Raw genomic sequence first — 23,489 nt, forward strand, 5'->3', positions numbered from 1 at the left:
AGATGAAACAGGAAAGGAATAAACTCATTTCAAGTGACATTCTAGTAAATTCTTGAGTTGAATGGTAGTCCTCTGGATATTAATTATGTTAATATGCTTTCTACCTTATGCAAATGTTACTTAAAATCTTTTGCATTTAATGAAAGATTTTAAGTAACGTTTGCATAGGTAGAAAGTATAAATTATATAGGAAACTTAAAATAAAAATATGTCCCTTTACCTACTTAGTAGATACAAATACTCTAGGAAGGAATTATGTATTATCTGTACTCCCTCCATTTTTTGCATTTTGTTTCCTTCTTTAATGTCGCATACTTTAATTCTTAAAAAATTAAACATTATAATAACTTAGAGTAATTGAGGAGTAAAGAAAAGCGATTTATTGTTCTCTATTTTCCAGAAATTAAACTTTGTTAGTGGGGGCTGTACCTAATTGTTTATAATTGTTCTTCACATCCATTTGGCATGCTTGAATGAAAAAATGGTTAAAAAAATCCATTATTACTGAATAGATTTTATATGAGTAATAGTTTGCTGTTAGCTACAATTAAAAAAAAATCAGGAGCTACTTAACATCAAAAGAGAAAAGAGCAGAAACCATGTCAGCATCCTAAAAATAATTGTACTTTAAAAAATAAAAGTTCAATTTAAAATATTAGTTTACTCAAAATGCACACATATTCAATATAAAATTTTATTTTTTATCCAATTAGTGAAAGAACATAGTAAAAATACTAAAAAATGAAGTAAATTGTTTTTACCTAGAAGCATAATAAATCAGAAGCAAATTCTGTCAAATGTTAGTCATTGAGAACATCAATCTGTACAATGACTCTGCTGTCAACTTTAGGTTTTGAGACTTAATAATTTCAGGAGCAAGAAAGCCATAAGTCATATTTTACCCAAGAGACACTTGGGAACACATATTCAAGCTGTTACCCTCATAAATTTCTTGACAATTTGCCTGAAGGTCAATTGGCAATGAAATAATAAAAATTTAATTTTTGAACAGATTATGTGAAGGAAGATTTAAAGAAATATTTAGTAATTTGGCTATATATATATATATATATATATATATCTGGGGAATTTGCAATAGCTGCAAAACTAGTAAACACATAATAGTCCTGAAGTATACTTAATATGTAAGTGCATGATGTGGAAAGTGGAAGTGCTAAATAACATCAGGACATCTGATCCAGGTCATTTTTTTTCTAAAAGTGTTCATTTAAAAATTTTTTTATATCAGAAGCATAGTTCATTAATGTATAATCCCTACACAGATTTTATTACATCATGCATTATATTTATTCAGACTGTGGCACAATTATGGTTGATTACAAAATAGACCACAAATGGTTCCCCTCTCTGTATCTTCCTCTGTTAACATTTTCCTTTTACCTTTACTTTGAGGCTTGAACATGTGATCTGCTGTGTATGCTAGTCTGCACTGGCTGCCATAACAAAATACAGTGGTGGCTTCAACAATGGAAATTTGTTTTTTCACAGTTCCGGAGGCTGCAAATCTGATATCTGAGTGCCACATGGTCAGGTGAGGTTGAGGACTCTTTTGCTGTGTGCTCACTTAGCCTTCCTCTGTCCAAGAAAAGAGTGAGAGAGATCAAGTTCTCTGTTGTCTCATAAGGGCACTGATTTCATCAGAACAAGATGCTACCATCACAACTTAATTACCTCCCAAAGGCACCATCTCCAAATTCCATCACACTGGGTATTTTGGGGGTACACAAAGATTCAGCCCATAACACTATGATCAGTGAATAAGACAATAAGAAATATGAAAATATGAAATAAGTAGATATTTGAAACCATTTGTGCATTTGAGCCTGTCCTCTCTTGTCAGGTCTTAAGGATGTCTTGGGACCCTTGTCATCACCATGCTATGAAGAAACAAACTAGCCTGCTGGATAATGACAGGCATACGGCCTTGTTCTATCATTGCCCTTGTTGACCCAGACTCGCTTAGTTATGGGTAAGATGACCTGAGAGCTGAGGATCAGACCTACCACTTTATGAGACAACTGTAACTGAGTCTTAGTATTTTAGAAGTCCTAAACCCTCTAGCATGTTTGAATTTGATCTATCTTCTGTCCCATTGTATCCACTGTAATCTGGGATATGAGAATATCATGTGAGTAACAGCCTTCCCAAATGTACTCCTATCTCTGTAGCACGACTTCTATCTTGACTGTTGGTTTTCACTCCAGTTCCCAAAGGACTGAAATCCTTGCCTAAATTTTAGCCCTTTTTATTGGAACATAGATCTCCTGCCTTATTTCTGCCATGCTGCTCCTCTTTTTTGCACCTTCATCCCAGCACCTCTTACTTTAGAGAGCGGATAACGCCGTAGAGAATTTTGACTTAACCTAAACAGACCTACTACCTATACATATAACATTGGTGCGCTGACAAAAAATATTAGTGCAGTTCAGATTTCCTCTGCTTTCCTCACCTGACTGGCCCTTTCAAATATCAACACTAGTTCATGTGTAATCTAAGCTCCTTGGACCCAGTGATATGGATTACCTGTCACCTTAAATAGTTCTATCAACAAAGTTTTGTGAGAAGAAGAAAGCCTCTTTCTATCATTTAATTCACAAATATTTATCAAACAGCTCCTATGTGGCAGAAGTCCAGTGTGCTAGCACTAGGGGTACAAAGATGAAACAAGATATAGTCTATGCCTTCATAGAGTATATAATCCTTTTAGAGATAATAACAAGGAAAAAAGAACGTAACACTCTATGGCAGCTTTTCCCTGCTAGAATTATCTGAATCCCTAAAAATGGAAAATTGTTTTAGTGGCTATTTTCTTAGTTCTTCTAATATTACATAAATATTATGCAACATAATGCAAAAGAGAAATGTTAATTCAACATAAAATGGATAAATCAGATGTAAGGTTTAGGTTATTAGGGAATAATTTTCTCATCAAAATCTAGTTGGGAAAAGCTGCTCTATAGTAATAACTATTGTATAAGGCAGTATAACTAAACCAGACTGAGATCATAAAAATATTTTGGTTGAGGCTTGAATGATGAGCATGATTTCATCAAGTGACAAGGAAAGAGTAAAAAAATCCAACAAGAATATTTGCAAAAATTCCTCTCAAGAGAGATGATGATATCCTTGGAGAACTAACAGATAAATAAATGCCCTCTTCCAGTTAGATAACCAATGATGTCCCAACAAGTATCACAGCAAAGACCAATAGAGACTTAAGTCATTTGAAGAACTGATACACAGAATTGAACATGCAGTGTCATCTTTATAAACCTGTTCCAATATTAAGTTCAGTGTATGGGTAAGAAATGAATATTGCAATATTTTATTCATCTTTGTTAATGTCCTTTTGGGTTATATGAGATAGTTTTTTCACTCCTATGATGTTAGGCTGCACAAAAGAGAAGAAAATATACTAATTAAGTGCTCATGTGAAATATTTTATTGCTAACAAAAATTACTAGAGATTACTTGTGGCCAAAAAAAAAAAAAACATGTTTGCTGACAACTTGCCTAGTCTATAAGTAACACAGGGTCCTACCTTACTGAGTTAGGGTTTAATTTTGTTCAACATCATGGGAGTCTCAATTTCAGCACTTATTCTATGTTATGGCACATTCTGACTAGTATATTTTAGAATCAACTTCAAGAAATAACTGAATCTATTTGCCAATTATTGTCAAAAATAACAGCTCAATATTTATTATGCCAAAACCAATTCATCAATTTCAGCAAATGTTCTACACTCAGATATAAAATGCTAAAAGTTTTGCTCAAGAGGTTAGCTTCATTATACGTGGAAATATTATGTAGCAAAATCGTTCTGACATGCTTAATATACTGCTCAAAATTATAAATTTCATAAGAACCTTGTAAGTTATTTTATTATAGAGGCGATGGAAATGAGACATTAGCCTACAAAATATCCTGAGTCAAAGTCAACTCTTTTATGCTTTAGAGTGCAGAATTCTATGGCTTTGTTAAAGCTCAGGTCAAATAGCTGACTAGATCCAAAACTGCATTTGAATTAAAGTCCTTGGACTACTATAAAGTACACTTGCAGAACTATCTTGAAAGAGAGATGGCACAGCCTTCCATCCAGGTAAGAATACAAATAAAGCTCTTTGACTATTATATAAGAATGTCATTCTTGCAACCCACACAATTAGAATTCAATGCATATCTAACTGCAATAGGTAATACAGAACTGTGATGCACTTTAGATTTATTTGCTATCCACCCTTAGTCCAAAGTCAGCCAAAGAATCAACATGTTGCTGTAAATTTACATGTGAATGTAAACTCTCTTCTGCAAGCACATGGTGATAGAAACATCTGAAAAGCAACAAACAAATTAAATATCTAACCTAAATGATGATAATAATAATAATATCAACAAGAAGAAGAACCATCTCCATTGCCCAGAAACAGAAGGAAAACACAGCATGGTGAAACAATGAGCCTGCTGGAATGTGGGACTGGAAGTAGTCAATGAAGCAGAAGTTCATGCTCTACATGGTAGAGGGGGCTCTAAGTACTCCACGCAAGATGGGAGATAAGAAAGTCTGTCTCACTGATACAGGCCTAGCGCTGGTCCGGCCTGCTTTCCATACTTTCAAACTGTATTCAAAATATAAAACTTATTCAAAAATAAAACTGTTGCTCATCAACACCTGAGAATATATATATATATACACACATATATATACACATATATATACACATATATATACACATATATATACACATATATATACACATATATATACACATATATATACATATATATGCATATATACACATATATATACACATATATGTGTATATATACATATATACACATATATGCATAAATACGTATATATATGCATATATACACATATGTACATATATATGTATTGTATACGTATATACGTATACACGTATATACGTATACGTATATATGTGTACATATATACGTATACGTATATACGTGTATACGTATATATACACATATACATATAAACGTATATATACACATATACATATAAACATATATACATATATACACATATATACATATACACATATATACATATATGCACATATATACATATATACATATACACATATATACATATATACATATACACATATATACACATATATATACATATATACATATACATATATACACATATACATATACACATATATTCACATATATACATATACACATATATACACATATATACATATACACATTATATATACATATATACATATATATATACACATATATATATACACACATACATATATAGAGAGAGAGAGAGAGAAAGCACTGTAGTCAAAGGGACACAGGCAGAACTTTACAACAAAAACTGATTGAAGCTACTCCATGGGCTTAAAGCCTAAATTCTAATAGCTTCCAAACAAGTACAGGATGTGAGAATGCATTTATGCTTCAAAAACTGCTTGGGAACATTGTGCATATCTTACAATCATCTATTTTAATCCTAGGTGTGCACAGTTGTGCATGAGAAGAAATACAAAGGAATGTTTATAGCAGCATGGTACATAAGAGTCAAAAATTAGATCAGTAGAAGAATGTATATCAATAGGGGAATTGGTAACTAAAGTATACATATTCATAGAATGGAATTCACAGAAATTAAAATAAATGAGCTAAAGCTCTATGTTTGAACCATATCATTTCAAACATATTATTAAACAAATAAAGCATGTGGTTTTCTAAAAGGACTAATTCAGATGCCATATGTGAGATTTGGTAACTTGTAAAATGATATCAATAAAATATTGTATAGGGAAGCATACATATGTAATAAACCATAAGAGAAGAATAAAGAACCTCGAATTCAGGAATAGAGATGCAGATTTACAGAAATGACTGTACAGGACCCTCTTGTCTGATGGCTTGGACCTTCATGAATTGCACAAGAGGCTGACAAGTGTTTTTGAAATTATTTTATCAGCAGAAATGCATAGAAAGAAACAGAGACAGGATGACATGAAGAGAGAGGAGACTCATGGATGCAGAGGTCTTGGTTAAGGGAATTTCTTATGTCTAGAGGGCAGGCCCACCTCCTGGGCTCCAGCAGTCAGGGCTACCAACCAGGGTGGAGGGGGCAGAGTTACTGTCTGGACCACCACGATGAGCCCAGAAGACAAGGTACTGAGCCACAGATCATGATTGCCAAGCCTTGCAACCTAATGGAATTTGTCCCACTAGGTTGAACTTGTTTTAGACCAGTGAATTTAGACCAGTGACACCATTTGTTTTTCCTTCCAATTTCTCCTTTTTGGAATGAGTATGTCTATTCCCTATCCATCCCACCATTGTATCTTGGGAATAGATGACCTATTTTCTATGTTTCACAGATTCACAGATGGAGAGGAATTTTGCTCTGGGATGGGCTGTACCCCAAATCTCACCCATAATTGATTTAGAGAGAATTTGCACTTAAGAATTGATGTTGGAATGGTTAAGACATTTGGGAATGTTGGAATCATATGTATGTATTTTACATGTGGGAGGGACTTAAATTTGGTGGGGGGGTGGATTGGAAGGCAGGCTGTGATTACTTCAATTGTGTCCCTCAAAAAAGATCCCTTGAAGCTGTAACCTCCAGTATCTCAGAATGTGACCTTATTTGTAAATAAGGCCAACGCAGATGCAGTTAGTTAAGATGAGGTCACAATGGAGTAGGGTGAGCTTTTATCCTGTATGACAGATGATCTTATAAGAAGACAGTCATGTGAAGACACAAACACAGGGAAAATGTCATTTGAAGATACAGGCATAAATTGAAATTTTACTGCCACAATCAAGAAAAGCCTGGGTTTACCAGAAGCTGGAAGAGGCAAGGGAGGATATTCCCCTAGAAGCTTTCAAGAAAGCACAGCCCAGCTGACACCTTGATTTCAGATATTTTGTTTCCAAAGGAGAGAGAATAAATTTCTGTTGTTTTCAATTACCCAGTTTATGGTACTTTGTTATGGCAGCCCTAGAAAGTGCTTAATAAGAACTTGTAATCTACCAGGTACAGTTTTATATAAATTCACATTATTCTCACGCTAGACAAGGAAGGTAAGCATTATTATTATTCTTATAACCCCCAATTATAGTTCACTTAACAGAAGTTCTTACAGGTTATGTGACTTATCCATGATTTGCAAAGCAAGTTAACTGTGCTGCTGAGACTTTAAGCTTGGTTTTCTGATGCCTTCACCCTTTACAGCATTGAAAGTATTGATAGCCTTTGTTTCTCTCCCGTTTAGATAAATCGTGTGTGTGTGTGTGTGTGTGTGTGTGTGTGTGTGTGTGTGTGTGTGTGTGTGACTATCTATGGGTAACTGCTAAAGAGCCTCAGTAAACTTCAGGAATTCATGAGGCATACCTAATACTGGGCTAAAGGAACAGAGACAAACTTTCTGATGGTTAAATGTATTTGTGTACTCTGAAATGGAAACTGAGAAGCATGTGAATATTCAATGGCCACAGTGAATTAGACCAGCATTTAGTTATTAATATGCGAAAGCCAGGCTCTGAATATAAATATCTAATACTAAAAGATAAATTGAAGAGTCTACTAAAAACAAAAGAAATCTATATATACCCCACTTTAAAAAACCACAATCTTAATTGTTAGAGACCCAATAACAAACTTGTACTTTTTAACATCATGGAAAATAATTGTTTTATCTTCAAATTGTATGTGGATTGTTTCAACCTTGAAATGAATATGATTCACATGTATTTATATATTTTGATATTATTCATACTTTAAATTTTCTTGAATAGTAAAACTTCAGCCATCTGAATGTTTAACTTATAAATTATGAACCTGTCAGCATGGCTTTGGTGTGTATCTAAATGAGAACTGGTAATACTCTCTGTATTAGTCCGTTCTCACACTTCACATAAAGACACATTCAAGACTGGGTCATTTATAAAAGAAAGAGATTTAATGGAATCACAGTTCCACATGGCTGGAGAGGCCTCAAAATCACGGCAGAAGGCAAAGGAGGACCAAAGGCATGTCTAACATGGCAACAGGCAAGAGAGCATGTGAAGGGGAACCCCCCTTTATAAAACCATCAGACCTTGTGAGACTTATTCACTATCACAAGAATACCCGCTATGATTCAATTACCTCCCACCAGTTCCCTCCCACGACACATATTATGGGAACTAAAATTTGAGATTTGAATGGGGAACAAAGGCTAACTATATCATTTCACTCCTAGCCCCTTCCAAATTTCAGGTCCTTTTCACATTTTAAAACCCATCATGCCTTCCCAACAATCCCTCAAAGTCTTAATTCATTCCAGCATTAACCCAAAAGTCTACATCCAAAGTCTCATCTGAGACAAGGCAAATCTCTTCCAGCTATAAGCCTGTAAAATCAAAAGCAAGTTAGTTCCTTCCTAGATACAACTGGGGTGCAGAAATTGGGTAAATATGCCCATTCTAAATATAGAAATTGGCAAAAAATAAAGGGACTACAGGCTCCACACACATCCTAAATCCAATAGGCCAGTCATTAAATCTTAAAGTTCCAAAATGATCTCCTTTGATTCCATGTCCCAAATCCAGGACATGCTGATGCAAGAGGTGGGTTCCCGTGGCCTTGGGCAGCTCTATCCCTGTGGCTTTACAGGGTACAAACCTCCTCCCAGCTGCTTTCACAGGCTGGAGTTGAGTGCCTGTGGCTTTTCCAGGTTCACAGTGCAAGCTGTTGGTGGATCTACCATTCTGCAGTCTGAAGGATGGTGGCCCTCTGCTCATAGCTCCACTAGATGGTGCCCCAGGGGGGACTCTGTGTGGAGCTCTGACCCCACATTTCCCTGCTGCACTGCCCTAGCAGAGATTCTCCATGAGGGCCCCTCCCCTGCAGCAAACTTGTGCCTGTGCATCTAGGCATTTCCATACATCCTCTGAAATCTAGGTGGAGGTTTTCAAACCTCAATTCTTGACTTCTGTGTATCCACAGACTCAACACCACGTGGAAGCTGCCAAGGCTTGGGGCTTGTCCTCTCTGAAGCCATGACCCTAGCTATATAGCTATACCTTGGCCCGTTTTAGCCATGGCTGGGATGCAGGATACCAAGTCCCTAGGTTGTACACAGCAGGAGGGGGCACGGACCCAGTCCGGGAAACCATTTTTCCCTCCTAGGCCTCCAGGCCTGTGATGGGAGGGGCTGCCACGAAGGCCTCTGATATACCCTGGAGACGATTTCTTCATTGTCTTGGTGATTAGCATTTGGCTCCTTGTTACTTAGGCAAATGTCTGCTGCTAGCTTGAACTTCTCCCCAGAAAATGGGTTTTTCTTTTCTACTGCATCATCAGGCTGCAGATTTTTCAAACTTTTATGCTCTGCTTCCTCTTGAACACTTTGGCACTTAGAACTTTCTCCCACCAGATATCCTAATCTCTCTCAAGATCAAAGTTCCACGGGTCTCTAAGGCAGAGGAAAAATGCTGCCAAACTTTTTGCATAACAAGAGTAATCTTTACTCCAATTCCCAACAAGTTCCTCATCTCCATCTGAGACCACCTCAGCCTGGACTTTATCATCTATATCACCGTCAGCATTTTGGACAAAGCCATTCAACAAGTCTCTAGGAAGTTCCAAACTTTTCCACATCTTACTGTCTTCTGAGCCCTCCAAGTCTCTAGGAAGTTCCAAATTTTCCTACATTTTCCTATCTTCTTCCAAGCCCTCCTGATATGGTTTGGCTGTGTCCCCACCCAAATCTCTACTTGAATTACATCTCCCAGAATTCCCACGTGTTGTGGGAGGGACTAAGGGGAAGGTAATGGAATCATGGAGGCTGTTCTTTCCCATGCTATTCTCATGATAGTTAATAACTTCCACAAGATGTGATGGGTTTATCAGGGGATTCCACTTTTGCTTCTTTCTCATCTTCTCTTGCCTCCACCATGTAAGAAGTGCCTTTCACCTTCCACCATGATTCTGAGGCCTCCCCAGCCACATGGAACTATAAGTCCAATTAAACCTCTTTTTCTTCCCAGTCTCCAGAATGTCTTTATCAGCAGTGGGAAACAGACTAATACACCTCCAAACTCTTTCAACCTCTGCCTGTTACCCAGTTCTAATGTCACTTCCACATTTTCAGTTATCTTTACAGCAGCACCCCACTCTTTCAGCACCAATTTGCTATATTAGTCTGTTCTTATGCTGCTAATGAAGACATATCCAAGACTGGGTAACTTATAAAGGAAAAAGGTTTAATGGACTCACTGTTCCACATGGCTGGAGAGACCTCACAATCATGGTGGAAGGCAAAGGAGAAGTAAAGGCACATCATACATGGTGGCAGGCAAGAGAGTATGTGCAGGGGAACTGCCCTTTATAAGACCATCAGATCTCAGGACTTACTCAACTCACTATCACAAGAATGGCATGGGAAAAACTCACCCTCATGATTCAATTACCTCCCACCAGGTCCCTCCCACAACACGTGGGGATTATGGAAACGACAATTCAAGATGAAATTTGGGTGGGAACACAACTAAACCATATTACTCTCTTCTCTAACCTTGAGAATCTCCTTTTGTAAACAGAACTTAAATACCTAAGGAAATCCTAATGGGATTATGTAAACTGAACTGATATATAAATTTAGCAATGCCGAGCATAAATTGGGAAAATATCACTAAACAACTATACCTTAACTGCCAGCCCTTATCTAGATATACTTCAAAATGGAAATGAATTAAGGAATAAAATATGATTTCTCTCAAAAACAACATGAATATTGACTAATAACCATCAACTCGACTTTTCAGCAAGTAAACAGAGAGTTTGATTTTAGTTTTAGCACTCCCAATAACTGTTGTTGTTTCCCTCTCTAGACCTAGTTCCTCATATATGAAATGTTACGTTCTTCCAAATTCCTATCAACTCCAAACTCCAATTGTAAAATCATCAATCATTGCCTGACATTTAATTTCAGTTTGAAAAGAACACAAATGGAAAACTGCATATGTAGTACCATAAGAACATTTAGCTTTTGATGTTTACTTGAATCTAAATCCAGCCAAAGCAAGCTTTTTGGCTTTGGATACTTGCCGAATAAAGATAACAAAGGTCAGACACTTTAGAAAGAACCAAGACACATACACATAGACACACACACACACACACACACACACACACACACGTGTTATATATATAAAAGTTATATGTATATAAAAGTTACATATATGTGTGTGTGTGTATATATATATATATATAAATTCCTGTAATTTATGATGCCAGTAACTTAAGCAATGCATCTCTCTATGTTGAGAGCTCAATGAAAAATGATTACTCTGTAAATGTATACAATATTTTTATTTTTAGACTCCAGCTGTGAAGACTTTAAAACTTAGTGAGCAATGTCTTTAATTACATATAATTGTACATATAGCATCCCTGAAATATAACTGTACAATAACTTCATATCATACCATAATATTATACTATCCTAAATGTTTTGGAATGAAATTACCTAAGTCCTATAATAAAAAATCTATTAATTTTTACTATTTTTTTTCAACAAAGTACACATACATAGTTATAAATATAATGATTTAGAATAGGAAAAATAGGTTACTTTTGGCATTATAATATGAAATACAAATAATTTTAGTGATTAAACATTTAGTCTTATTTTCAGAATGTCAATGTTAAAAAAGTTTTTAATTTTCCTTACTAGCCAAGACTTGGCACACTATATAATGTACATTATTTTAAATAATTATGAGTAATACATCTTTCAGCTGGTAGATTAAGAACCACAATTGATAGTTTCATAAAAACATGTAAAAATTCTCTTCCCATCTAATACAATACAGAATCTCTCCTTAGCCTTAACTTGGTGTACTTCAAAAGTAAAATATTTTTACATTAGCCAGCATATATAAAGTTTCTCATTGTTATTCCAATATGCTTAGAGTATGAAATCACATGACACTAAAGGAAAAAAAATCACATCTCTATAATCTAAACTACAATGAACACGAATACGATTTGTATAATTTTTAAAGTTACCTGAATAGAGAGAGAACCTGCATTTGACACTTTTCTCCAGGCTCAGGGCTAAGAACAGAGGCAACTGATCATTAACTTTTAGCCACAAGCAAACTTACATACATATCTCCAGAGACTCTGCTTTGCCCTTCCCTCTCTCTTCTCTCAAATAGGGCAAAGTTAGTTATTTCTCTTTTTCAAGAACCTGCTTTGACATGCACTATTAGTTCATACTTTTCAGAGTCTAAAGTAAGCTTGGCTTAAATTATATCATGGGTCAAAGAAGGTGGCCAAGTCTGGCAATTTGAACTGCTAAATTTAACCTTCTCATGTGTTGTGTTGATGTAGCCACATTTTCAAGCACATTTTCCATTGCGTGATTTAATATGCATAAAACATATTGCAAAAATACTGTACTATATACATTAATAGTTTAGTGACTCTTCACTGAGTCTGAGACTAGGTAATTTGTAAGTTATGAACAATAACAAAGAGGCCAGGGTCAAAGTGTTGAATCTCTTGTGGGCCAGTTTAATCTATTTCTTGATCACACATAACACTCCCTACATGGTCAGCCACTCTGTAAATGCATGCTCTCTGTCCCAAAGAGTCCCCAACCCTGTGTGAGGGTGAATCTGGTGATAGATCATTAGTACCATCTTCGTTTTAGAAGAAATTACTATAACCTTTGGAAAAATGCAGTGGTGTAATTTATTAAATGCTTCTCATATTCTAGGTAAGCATTTTGCCAAACAATTTATACCCATTACCCCATTCTCTAAATGATACATGATAGACATTATGATAAATATTTTCCTATGGGGACACTGAAGCTCAGAGTTTTGATTACTTATGTAAGGCCATATAGCTGTGAAATATGGGGTCCTGGATTCCAACGTTAGATTGTCTAGATTCGAGGCTCATGTTCCTCTCTATCAAACAGCATGCCAGACTCCTCTATCAGTGGATGAGAAATATCTGATTTCCTATGTGAAAGATACAATTATTTAGATCTAAGCACTAAGCAGTAGCCACTTGTAAAATATGCTTCCCAAAGATTTGGGAAGGCTGCATTTCTAAATGTGTATAATAATGAAATAATAATAACCAGGTAATAACATAAATAACCTCTAGAAATTTTATCTAATTTACTTAACCAAATAAACCAAATGCTTTTACAAAATATGTGGTATGTTTCTTTCATTTCTACTGAAAACTTAAGCTTAAAAACTAAAATGAAATAAAAGCATAAAGAAATTTTACCTAGTACAAAATTAGACATAAACTGAGGTTTTAATACAGTGAAAAAATTATACTATGGATTTCACAATTATATAGTACATCTGACAACCAAAAGCAGTCTATATATTTACTGAGAACTCTTCAAATGCTTCTTTGTCCCAACGAAACAAGGTGCTTCGTGGCTAGTAAGTGTTCAATACATTTATTTGGGGTAAAATTACTAAAATGTAATATAAGTGATTAACCAATGAATAACTTCATTTTGTACCCTGTACATATACCTCAAAGTAGTTTCTTTTTTAAAAAGGGTAAAAGAATAAAATTTCAATATTGTTTGCTTTATCAACTACTTTTTTATATTGATAATATGAAAATAAGACTCAATTTTATGTAAAGAAATTATTATTAACTTTATTCAGTTAATGTTATTTATTACATCAAGAATAATAATTTTAAAAGGCTCCCATATGTATAGTTAATTTAGTTAGTATTATTACAAAATATTCTAAAGTTAAATAAGAAGAGAAATACAAAGACATACATTTGATATGTAAAAATTATATTATCAAGAAAATAGCTTGATAAGATCTATAAAGAACAAAATTGACAGGAATTTGAATAATGTATTTTGTACTTATTTTGTATTATTTTGCTTACTGTCATTACCATATAAAATCCTCAAAAAATACTATCCACTGACAGAAACCATGGTCTGTTAAGTCTAGTGTGCATGTTCGAAAAGTTTAAAGAGTTCAAATTATAAATCACATATTTTCTTTCTAAATGTAGAATTCATCTTTCTTCACATAAGATATTTCTTCTACTACATTACTTTAACATCTTAAACATTTTAAGCAAATATACAAAAAATTAAAATTCACCTAAAGCAGCAAATTATGGATTAATGTTTGCTGGTGTAAAACACATAGCAAATAGAATGAACTGACTTTAACATTAACTTTAGTCACCTTTGTAATCACAGTAACACCTTTAACAATTTGACTCATCTTTTTTTATAAGAATATAACTTAAAGCACAGAGAAATCATGTTACTAAAGTTGAGCAACTAAGTTCTGTGAGATGTGAGATAAACACAGACAGTGAGGTTTCTACATGCACTTTTGAGAAAAAGAAAAGCCAAATGCAAAACAGACCTGTTCACCAGGAGCCCTGGGGAGAGAATGGCTAAAGGTGACTAACTTTTGCCAAGGTTATAAATTCTCAAAAGTAACTCCAAAAATAGGATCATGCGAGATTTTTTTTAAATTTCCGGTTTCCAAAATTCTTCAATAATATGAGGACAGGAGAGAGGAAATGCAGATAGTCTTAGGAGAAAACCTTGATAAATAGCCTGTGTGCCCTTGGAATAGGTTATTAATTCTGTGTTTAAAACATGACAATAAGTTCTTGGCAACAGATTTATTTATAATATTATTTTCAAGTTTCACTAAGCATTTTACACATTTCCCTTATGAGATTATGATGTTTTTCGCATTGTAACTAAGGAGTAAAACTGAATTAATGTGCAAAATCCAAGTTTTTTATCTGAATAAAAAGTGCAAGAAATTCTAAAGAACAGAAGGCTCAGGTATATATTTTGAATGGAAAACGGCAGTAAATTAATCAGAAAACACAAAAAACAAAGGTCTCACAACATAATGGAAATAATATAACACATTTCTTTTCTCATCTGGATACAATATTTTTTTCTATTCTTTTCCTGGAAAGAGTACCATAATCCTAACATTCACTGAGTAGAACTAACAGTGATTCTATTTTCTAAATCTAGAATTACAATGGAGCTAAAATTTAGCTTATAGCAGAAGAAAACAATCCACGTTAATTATCTCTTACAGTTATAATGTAAAAAGGCAACACTTTTAACCTTGATAAGCATAAGAGAAAGATGCCATCAGTCAAATTTGCTTTCATAGAATAATTCCTTTAAAGTTTTAATACATCCTAGAAAAACCTAATTGGGGGAGGGTGGTCCTAAACACAAATATGCAAGTATTCTACCATCTTAATGGATTCCCCCTTCTTGCTGACAACAGTGGCTCACTAATGGAAAAGAATTATTGGAAAGGTGATTTGAGTACATGGTACATTTTTTTTAAATTATACTTTAAGTTTTAGGGTACATGTGCACATTGCGCAGGTTAGTTACATATGTATACATGTGGTACATTTAAGACCCTTACTTTCTTAGCTATTATCCATTCAATAGAAGATACTACTGTATTTAGCCAATAGAGGAAACATGTTCAGAGAGAGAGTGCTTTAAAAATATCCTTCTAGCTCAGGACCTTGGGTTCCACTTAGCTCCCCGCCATCACTCTCAGCGTGCACTGTGGTCCCACAGCTTTCTATTAAATGCACTAACATTCTGCCAGTCAGCTCAAAGTCTCAGAGTCAGCAAAAATGTCTCCTCTTCTCTAAAATGAAACCCAAGTTGCCAATCCTTGTAATTCCACTTGCAGAAGAAGTTAAATCTATCTCCTTTCCCTAATTCCCACAGGCACCAATAAATTTAGTAGCCTCCAATTGTTATCCCAGCCTCCAATCTCTCTACTCCAAATCCCAAATCTTAGCCTAAATTGTACATCTAATACAAATGCAGACAATGGCATGCTCCTACTCAAAACTGGTCAATATCCCCTCCCCTTCCCAACATTCACATACCACAAGCATCTTCCACCCACCCAACCACACAACCACTTCTCCTCCACATAGGAATAACAGAGAATATGTTATAAAATGTAATATGATCGGGTATGTAGTTTCCATCTATTGCTATTGCCAATTATAGTAGAATAGGTATTTTAATGTGTTTTGGCTTTTTACTGCCACTTGTAAAATAAGAAGTCATTATTTCTCCTGGTTTTAAAAACACTACAAAGGCATTAGTCATTAACCAGATATAAATAAATGAAGTTTGAGGTAACATTAAATCTACTGTCTCGGTCACATCTCACAGGGTATGAGATCCTTCCACACCTCAAAACAAATTTACATCTTAAATAAAACTTAAGGTAACCTTTTGTTGTTATTTTAGGATTTTTATCATAGTTTATTTCATTGTATTTTTCAATTTTGTGACAGGGTCTCACTCTTTCACCCAGGGTGGAGTGCAGTGGCAATCAAAGCTCACTGCAGCCTTGAACTCCTGGGCTCAAACTATCCTGCTTCAGCCTCCTCAGTAGGTGGGACTACAGATACATGCCACTATCCCTGGATAATTTTTAAAATTTTTTTTGTAGAGACAAGGTCTGGCTATGTTGTCCAGGCTGGGATTTTAAGTTATTTTAAATAAAAGTATAAAACCTCCATATGATGATGTCAGAATATAACTATTTAAAAAGCAATGTAAAATTATATGGCAAAGACAGTTTATAGAAGCCATAACCACGCCCTAGAAGTTAAAGTCCCATGGCTTCAATGCTTTTATTACCCTCTGGGTTCCCCATGGGGACTAGACTTTCTTGGTGTTCTCCTCAGCAGCAGATGGAAGACGTGGACCTCTTTTGCCCTGGATTGGCACTGCGAAAGGCCTCAGCCTGTTCACTAGGCTTCATTCCCCTGGGAGCACCAGTTATTACTATTATGATGTAGCATAAAATTCTTTTAAAAAAAGAGTTTTTTAAAAAAAATCTAAAGGATTCTTTTTAAAAAAGGATTATTTAAAGGGCTCTTTAAAAGAAGAAGAAGAAGCAAAAGCAAAAACAAAAACCACAAAATAAAACAACAATGACAACAAAACACCTTGATTTAGTATTAGAAGAGTTGGGTAAGACCTATATTTTACTTCTCATCTTGAACAAATTATCTAACCTCTCTTACCCCCAGGCTTTTCAACTATATACTGGCCTAGTATTTCCTAATGCAGACACTGCTGTTAAAATAACACTTCGATCCATTCCACATCTGATTGCTGAATTTTCAAGAAAAAATTAAGCAAGCTTGATGCAGAAATATTCTGGGCTCTCCCTTTTCCAGATATGCCTTCCTACAGAGGAGACAGATTCTGATCTGGTCTACACAGTATGATAATTTTACTAGAGCAGGTTCTTCCCATACAAGGGAAAGCCTAAGTTTTGATGATAAGTTCAAATGAGAAACCCCATTTGACCATATATCCAAGCAATATTCTCCAGTTCAGCATCAATTTTAAGAATTAAATAGATGAATCAAAGGGGCTAGCTGAATATATTTTTCCTTGTTTTTAATTAATTAACTAATTTAAGCAACATATAGTGAGTAGCTAGCTACAAAACCCATTATATTATGTACAGGAGGGATGCCAGGATAAGTAAGGCAGCTTCTCTTTCCTCAAATAGTCACTCGCTGGAATAATAGACATTGGAGGGTACCAAAGGTGGGAAGCTAGGAGGAGGGTGAGGGTTGAGAAATTACCTTTTGGATACAATGTTCACCACTTCGGTTATGGGCACACTAAAAGCCCAGATTTTACCACTGCACAATATATGCATGTAAGAAATATGTACTCATACCTGCTAAATAGATTAAGAAAAATTTTTAAATATTCACTTTCCCATGGTGGGAGGCTATATGTGTGTGTGTGTGTGTGCGTGCACATGCATTTTAAAACCATAATTGTCAAAGCTAAAATAGTGTTATAAAGTAGTATTAGCAATGTCATATATTATAGAACCTTGCATAATTTAATTGATCACCACATACATTCACATAGGCTAAAGGTACGAGCCAAAATAATAAAACTACCTACTCTAGGCATCTGCTGTTACATCATAAAGCTGTTAAGTAATGTTAGGATTTTAATTATCAGGACAGTATCACAGAAATGTTCCCCTGTATCTAAAATCATTATACTCATTTTAACCATATTTTTATAGACACATTAGCAAATTTGACTGATTATTTCATATCAGAAACTCTCAATTCATTATTTCTGAACCATGTTATAAATGGACAAGACTTAACATTTAAAAACTTTCCTAGGTTTAATATACTGCCAAAATACGTAAATCTGGAGTTATCAACATGAAAGAAAAAGCCTAATTATTTGATTGCTAGCATTTATATCAACCCACACAATCCATAGTCTATGTAAAAGAAATGAGGACACAGTGAGTGGCTTAGTGGAATATTAGGGAGAATATATTAATAGCTGGGCATGCTCAGCTTCCCTCTATACTGATTTCTTGATGCAGTTTCAAGGTAGAAAGGCATGGAAAGGCAAAGAAGGCACAGCAAGGTATTTGGTACATAATTCACTTGAAACCTTCCACTAACTCACAGCAGTGATTTTTTTGGTCAAATAGTTCCTATTTTTCTCTGCTACTCTTCTGTTAACTGCTGGATTCAAGTGAAAACATAGGCAAGAAACAGTGATATCCTTTGTAGGTTCCATGTTCAAACAGTTCTCCAAGGCTACCCAAAGATCCATCTATTTCCACATAGTTAAGTGCCTTGGGGAACCCCTTCTCATTTTCTGTGATTTTTAGCTTTGTCCAGGTAAATGAGATGCCAATTAGTGAAGTGTGGGAGAAGTAAGACTGTAAAATGAAAATCAAAGGAATTGACTGAAAAGCACCACAAAGATACCATACGTATTTGAGGAAAAAGAGAAATCTCATTTTACTAAAACACACCATGTGATTATTGATATCTGTTTCTTAACCACAGACTCAATAGGCCTGTGGTTATAGTTTTTAAGTATCCAATTTAAAGGGATGGTATCCCTTGTATTTCAGGTGTCTGTGTAAGGAATGTATTTTGTTTTGTTTTTCCTCATACTAGAGAAAACCTAGGGTGTCAAAAGACAGGCACAGACAAACTGTTTTGTAAGAGCAAAACAGTTTGCTCTTATGCACATTTTAAAACTGCATAAGAAATCATGGCATGCTGCAACTGGCCTTTGTGTGTGGGTAGCTAGAAAGAGTAAATATGTCTTACCTCCCTGCCTAACTATAATGCTAGAATCTATGCTACTTCAGGGATCATTGGTTCTTCCCCTCTATGCTGTGAACATTTTGAACAGACATCATTTGTTTATTGGCATTAGGAGGTATGTAACACATGTTGGTCCAATTAATTAATATATTGTCCCTTGGGATATAGCCACTGTGGTGAAGGCCTAAAAGATTGATCAAATATATGCTACCACCAGGTCTAAAGCAGACCCACCACCACTGTCAAACACAGAGAATGGGGCACTGACCAAAGTAGTCATTTCTATGTATCCATTTAAGAGACTCCTCTCTCAACAATGTCTTTGAAAACGCCATTCAGACTAGGTTTTTCTCACTTGTGAAGTATTTTTAATCTAGGATCTCTTATTACAGGGTGCTGCATACTTTCCCTACTACCAAGATATTCACATGCTTAAGTAGTGACATCACAACAAACCTGAAGACTCACAATACAAAACAGCTAAGACAGAACAATAAGTAAAGTCAATGAAATGAATTATTATAGAATATACAAAATTGCTTCATCTACATATGATGATGAAAACAGACAAAGAAGAGGTATTTCAAAGCATGAAAGGTTTTTAAAAATTAAGTAAAATTACAAATTACAAAATTCACATAATTATATTAAAATGCCTCTACCACAAAGGCGCTCATCCCAAAGTTTTGGATACTTTCCTATCTATATCTGAATAAAGAAAATGAATCTAGAAAATACAGTATTTGAGGAATAATTTAGTAATAATAATAGCTACCACTTAATTAGTCCCTATAATATGCCAAGTATTAATAATATTCTAAGTACTTAACACAAATTAATAGTTAATTCTCACAACAGCCCTATAAAGAACTTGTATTGTCCTCATTTTACAGATGAAAAAACTGATGCTCAAACAGATTATAATTAGTAAGCATCAGAGGCAGCATTTGAACCTAACACTCCAAGATCCATATTCTGTACTCTTAATAAGAACAGGCAGGGTTAGGCTGGTTCCCTTAGTAAACTATGTATCTAAAAGGAACCATATGACATATTACAACCTAGCCCTACAAGCATACTTACCATGGAACAAAAAATTCAATCAAAGCAGCAAATACCCCTATGACTGACCTAATAACCTCTTGGCATAAACCGCTGTTTCTACTCTGAGGCTGTCTGTAATTTCACAGTGTTGAGCTGTATTTGTTTTCTGTTGCTGCTGTAACAAACAACCACAAATACAATGGCTTAAAGCAGCACAAATTTATTATCTTACAATTTCAGAGGTCAGAAGTCTGAAATGGGTCTCACTGAACTAAAATCAAGGTGTGAGTGGAAGGTTTAGGAGAGAATCTGTTTCCTTGCTTTTCCATACTCTGAAAGCCACCACTGGCATTCCTTGGCTTCTGGCTGCATTCCTACATCAACAAACTGTCAAGGTTGGACTGAGCATCTTTCCTGCTGCCTTCTCTCTTTCATTTATAAGGATCCTAGTGATGTTGCTGGGCCCATGCACATAATCAAGGATAATTTCAAAGTCACCTGATTAGCAACCTTAATTCCATCTGCAACCTTAATTCTCCCTTTACCATGTAACATAACATATTCAGAAGTGGCAGAGATTAAAATGTGGGGGTCCATTATTCTGTTTACTACATAGATATACCAAGATTTGTTCATGAACTTGAGGTAGAAGACAGAGTACATGATACAACAGAGGTAGAAGACAGAATACAACCATACAGTTGGTCTAGGAATTGTTCACAAAAAACAGGTAATATAACTTTGTAAATTTACCATACTACTCTTATAAGCTAGTTAAAATACGTAGCAATCTAATGCAAAAATACAAATTTGACCAATTGAATACAGTTGGTTACATTCATTTGAAAGAGTATAGATTAGTTATAAGAACAGTCTACAGAAAAGAGTATAGACTGTTTATAAGAACATTGGATTTTAAATTATCTCCCTTACAAGTTATGCAGTCTTCAGCAAGACACAATGCTGAGCATCAGTTTTCTCATCTGCACAGCGAGGATTAAAATCCCTGACCTGCTTTACACCAAGATTGTATGAAGGATTAAATCAGATTGAATCATGAGTGTGGAAACACAGTGATAAAGCCCTTTGCAAACAAAATATGAACGTAAAAAAACCCCAATATGATCATTTTTGTTCAAAATGTAGTTTTTTTTTAAAAGTGCCAATGGTAAAGGTAAATAACTAAAAGTATATACCTCTAGCTTTCTCGTTTATTTTAAAACCAGAATTCATGCTAGTAATAAAAATAGAATATAATTCTATTATTATTATTGAAACTTTCTCATTTACTACTTTATAATCATTTAAATGAAGGAAGTTTATATTTAGCTTCTTTTTATATACAGAGAAACTGAGACTTAGTCTCTTGACCAAGATCACACAGTATATTGGATCATGGAAACACTAGAAGCTAAAAGTACCAACTTTAAGATATGTCCTATTTTAGAAAATGGATTAAAACAGTAGTCATGCCAATACTACCATTCACATTAAGATTTACCAATTGCATAAACAGCATGACTTACAAGAGCTAGATGGAAGAAAACATCATTACACACCAAGGATACTCACAGAGTAACTCTGTTGGCACCAAGAGTCCTAGAGTCTTTGGTTCCCCAGATCACCTTGTTTCAGGTTTCACAGGAAAGTATCACATCTTAAGATTGACTCCTAGAAGAATCAAAGAATATAGTAACCATCTAAATATTTCAATGCATGTTTAGAAAAATGAAAAATATATCCAACTCCATATCTGAAAGACTTAATAACATGTAGCTTTCTATTGCTGGCTGAAAATGCTATTTACTGTCTCTTAAAGCTCCAAGCTTTTATTTAAAGGACCATTTAGATATAAACAGATTATTTAGTTAAATGTGTTCACATCACCACTAGCCCCATGTTATAATTATGGCACCTGCCTGCCTTTATTTGTGCCTGCCTTTATATTTTCTGTCCCAAGTACAATTTCTCAAGGTGCAGAGGATTTCCTGCCAAAACATCAGAGAGACTCATTTCAGTCCACCATCTTTGGGATTTCAAACCAATAGCTTGTTTTTAACTTTTGAGTGATGTTTCTCTCCATTTTTGGTACAAAAATATATGTGAGTGTGAGTGTGTATGTGTGTGTGTGTGTGCATGCCTATGTGTGTGTTTATAAAGTAATATCTTGAAATTTTTTACATAAATACATTAAAACTATTTACAATAAATGTCTTAATTAAAAATTGAAGCAACATTTCAGTGAGACAAATAAGGTTTAACAATACATCAGAAATATTATAAAAATATAACCAATGTTTAATCATCAGTTCTTGTATGTTCTTTGATGATATGAACCTTGAAACAAGTTTTTCATTTCTCTGTCCAACTTCTTTACTTGAAAACAAAGGATATACTAGTATTTACCCCAAAATTGTGACTATTGAATTAAGCTAGTTAACATTTGTAAAATATCAATACATATAGTGTTTGGCAATGAAATGACAACAACATGAATAATAAATTGTTGACTGAATAATTGTTATTGATTATAACAATTGTTATTAATAGTTAATATTATTAATTATTAATAACTATTAACTATTAACTCTTCTCTTAAAGCTCCAAGGTTCTATTTAAAGACTCCTTTAGATACAGATTATTTAGTTAAATTTGTTCACATCACCACTAACCCTATGTTATAACTATGGCACCACATAATAGTTGATTAAAATATAATTAATTATTAATAATAACATTAATTAACATTAATATTGCTACTTAAGACAGTTAAAAAAATTGGAATATATAGATGAATAAACAGATCCCTACTGATTCTTTATTTAAAAAATAAGTTTAAGTATACAAATTCTGATATTTATCTTATTATTAAACCAATATAATCGACTTTGAGATGTAATCAAGAAAAATTAGATTGTTCTACAGTAGTACAGTGCAGTGCAAAGGTTTTTAAAATATAAAAAAATCACATGAGTAAAAGAAAACAGAACAGAAATAGTCTGAGGTCATTTCGATAGCACTTGTAATGTTACGCGATTTAACCAGAGAACCTTGACATTGTAATCTAAAATGGAAGGAATTTTAGGCTGATAATCAATTGTTTACTTTGTAAATTCCAAAACTATAATAAGTAAACCATGTATATACATGGTAATTTAGTAAAAATTGCACAAAAACTTGTGAATTTTACATGCAAATACCTCCTTAA

The 23,489-nt window shown here is 34.4% G+C and overlaps 1 protein-coding gene across 5 annotated transcripts in view; it reads right to left on the bottom strand.

Moving 5' to 3' along the window:
* The window catches only part of SLC16A7 (solute carrier family 16 member 7), a 197,511-nt gene that overhangs the window by 116,455 nt on the left and 57,567 nt on the right, over nucleotides 1–23,489 (bottom strand). For 3 of the 5 annotated variants that reach the window (XM_063785519.1, XM_009425018.5, XM_009425020.5), the window contains one exon: nucleotides 21,854–21,952. The gene's annotated coding sequence lies outside the window, so the exon portion shown is untranslated. The other 2 variants (XM_016923138.4, XM_009425022.5) reach the window with 2 other exon arrangements.

The sequence above is a fragment of the Pan troglodytes genome, chromosome 10 (genome assembly GCF_028858775.2).
Source record: "Pan troglodytes isolate AG18354 chromosome 10, NHGRI_mPanTro3-v2.0_pri, whole genome shotgun sequence".
Taxonomy (NCBI): Eukaryota; Metazoa; Chordata; class Mammalia; order Primates; family Hominidae; genus Pan; species Pan troglodytes.